The sequence below is a fragment of the Anolis sagrei genome, chromosome 1, assembly GCF_037176765.1.
Source record: "Anolis sagrei isolate rAnoSag1 chromosome 1, rAnoSag1.mat, whole genome shotgun sequence".
NCBI lineage: Eukaryota > Metazoa > Chordata > Lepidosauria > Squamata > Dactyloidae > Anolis > Anolis sagrei.
Window position 1 is genome coordinate 230456445 of NC_090021.1, and position 3235 is coordinate 230459679.

The following is a 3235-nucleotide window of genomic DNA, read 5'->3' on the forward strand; positions in this document are numbered from 1 at the left end:
GGTAGTAGTATATATAATATATATAATAATATAAAACTTTGGGTTGTTGTAGGTTTTTCAGGCTGTATGGCCATGTTCTAGAAGCATTCTCTCCTGACGTTTCACCTGCATCTGTTGCAGGCTTTCCCAGAGGTTGTGAGGAAGGGGCCAACCAAGGGCAAGATGGATGGATGGCATCCTTGAAGTGACTGGATTGACCTTGAAGGAGCTGGGGGTGATAATGGCCGGCAGGGAGCTCTGGCGTGGGCTGGTCCATGAGGTCATGAAGAGTTGAAACGACTGAACGAATGAACAACAACAACAACAAAAGGCCGGGAAATTGAGGCATTATGGCTGTTGTATGGTTGTTGGCTGGCTTCCCAGTGGAGAGGGGAAGACAATCTACCGTGCTGTGGGAGCTGAGATGGGATCATGGGGGGAGAGGGGTTCATGACAGGTGGGTTGCTGCTGGTCCTGGGGGGTCCCGAGGGACTGCGGGAGATGGAGGTCATTCTCAATTCACTATGGCCTCCATCCTTGGGAGAACTACAGATTGCGGGATCCACATTATGTGTATCTTTTATTGGGGTGGGGGCGGGAGGATCTGGGATCCTTGATATTAATGCCTGTAAAAGTGGTGTCAAACTGTATTAATATTACAGGGTAGATCAGTTGTTCCCAACCTTTTTTTGACCAGAGACCACTCTCTAACAATAGTACCAAAAGAGTTACGAATCAGTTTTTGGTCAACTTTAGATTTGGTTTGAGGTGCTGATTCAGAAAATTGCATTGGATAGACCATATCAGCTCTAGTTTCTGATACAGAACATATGCCATGGTCAACAATAGGGAAGGAATGGCAGGCAGTGCGAAAGGGGCAGAAATAAAATAAAATAAAATAATGGACTTAGATTTGGATTTGTCTCTTTTAACTTTTGATAATGTTTTAACTTATGTTCAAGTGTGTTTTTATTATTTTTGTTGGCATCTAATGGTTACTTGTTGTAAGCTGCCCTGAGTCCCCCTCCGGGGGTAAGAAGGATGGTATATAAATATCGGAAATAAATAAATAATAATTAAAGAGGAAGGAGGCTCGTGAACCAGTTTTTCATCCTCATGGCCCACAGGTTAAGAACCACAGGTGTAGATGCACCCACAGACTTCTTTGAAATCCCGGAGACTTGACAACCAGCCTTGCTTCCAAATTGCTGAGTCACTGCATCTGGCCATTCCAGGCTCTCTTTTCTGCCATAAATGCAATGTCATGGCTTAGCTCTACTGCTGCTCCCGCCCACTGCTTTCCAAGAACAAATAACATTCTGGCATCTTGTCATCTGAATTGTTCTGATATAGCTGCAGTCAATTACTCACCTTATCTCACTCATTTATTTTCTTTCACACTGTCAAGTTTAATAAAACAAGGCGTGGAAGGGTTTTGAGCCAACCTGAAGATGGTCAAAAGTACTTCTGATCTGAAATACAGCCAGTGTGGTGTATTGCTTTGAGAGTTAGACTCCGGTTGCATGCGGTTTGACACATCTTGAACTGCTGTGCCTCAATGCTATGGAATCCTTGGATCTGTAGCTTGGTGAAGCGCCATCCCCTTTTGGCAAAGAAGGTTTTGTGAAACCACAACTCCCATGATCCCATAGCACTGAGCCAGGGTAGTTAAACCGGGGACCACAATGCATTAATTCTACAGTTTAGATGGGTCTCCTTCATGCTGGTTCTCATACTGGGAATGCACAGTTAGGAAACCACACACAGCAAAGGACACACTAAAGTTGCATCACTACCCTATAGACTTAATGCAGTTTGACCTTACTTTTAACTGCCATGCTCTATGCTATGGAATTCTGGGAGCTGTAGTTTCACCATAGCTTTCTTTTTCAAATAATACCGGTGCTTCACCAAACTACATGGAGTTGGGTTGTTGTAGGTTTTTCCGGGTTATATGGCCATGTTCTAGAGGCATTTTCTCCTGACGTTTCGCCTGCATCTATGGCAAGCATCCTCAGAGGTAGTGAGGACCATACTACCTCTGAGGATGCTTGCCATAGATGCAGGTGAAACGGCCATATAACCCGGAAAAACCTACAACAACCCAGTGATTCTGGCCATGAAAGCCTTCGACACTACATGGAGTTCCCGGTGGTGCAGAGGGTTAAACCCTTGTCCTGGCAGGACTGTTGACCGAATCCGGGGAGTGGGGTGAACTCCTGTCTGTTAGCTCCAGCTTCTCATGCAGGGACATGTGATAAGCCTCCCACAGGATGATAACATATCCAGAAGTCCCCTGGGCAACATCCTTGCAGATGGCCAATTCTCTCACACCAGAAGCGACTTGCAGTTTCTCAAGTCACTCCTGACACAGAAAAACAAAAACAGAACCAAACTACATAGCAGTTAAACTTGCAGTGGTTCTCAACCTGTGGGTTCCGTAGGTGTTTTGTCCTACAACTCCCAGAAATCCCACCCAGTCTCTATTGAAGAGAAATATCCATAAGCTGGAATGTGACCAGAGGAGGGTGACCAAAATGATCAAGCGACTGGAGAACAAGCCCTATGAGAAGCGGCTTAAAGAGCTGGGCATGTTTAGCCTGAAGAAGACAAGGCTGAAAGAAGACATGATGGCCATGTATAAATATGTGAGGGGATGTCATAGGGAGGAGGGAGCAAGCTTGTTTTCTGCTGCCTTGGAGACCAAGGCATGGAACAAAGGCTTCAAACTACAAGAAGGGAGATTCCATCTGAACATTAGAAAGACTGTGAGAGCTGTTCAGCAGTGGAAGTCTCTACCCCGGAATGTGGTGGAGGTTTCTTCTTTGGAGGCTTTGAAACAGAGGCTGGATGGCCATCTGTCAGGGGTGCTTTGAATGCTTCTTGGCAGGGGGCTGGACTGGATCGCCCATGAGGTCCCTTCCAACTCTATGATTCTATTGAAGAGTTTACCAGCTGTTAGGATTTCTGAGTTGAAGGCCAAAACATCTGGGGACCCATAGGTTGAGAACTACTGAGCTAAAGAGCTAAGCTCCATTCATTCTGTATTGTAGAAGCACCCCAAAAGAGGAAAATACTAGCACCAAAGCAGGCTGGATGCGCGCGCATGTCAGGGGGGCGGGACCTAGCAAGGCGAGTTGCCAATCACTCCCTATGTCCCCGCCCACCCACCCAGTCCAGAGAATTCCACTCTCCTCTCGACCCAGCTGTTTATTCGCGGCGGCTTTCTTGCCTTACGTCACCAGTTCAGAGTGCG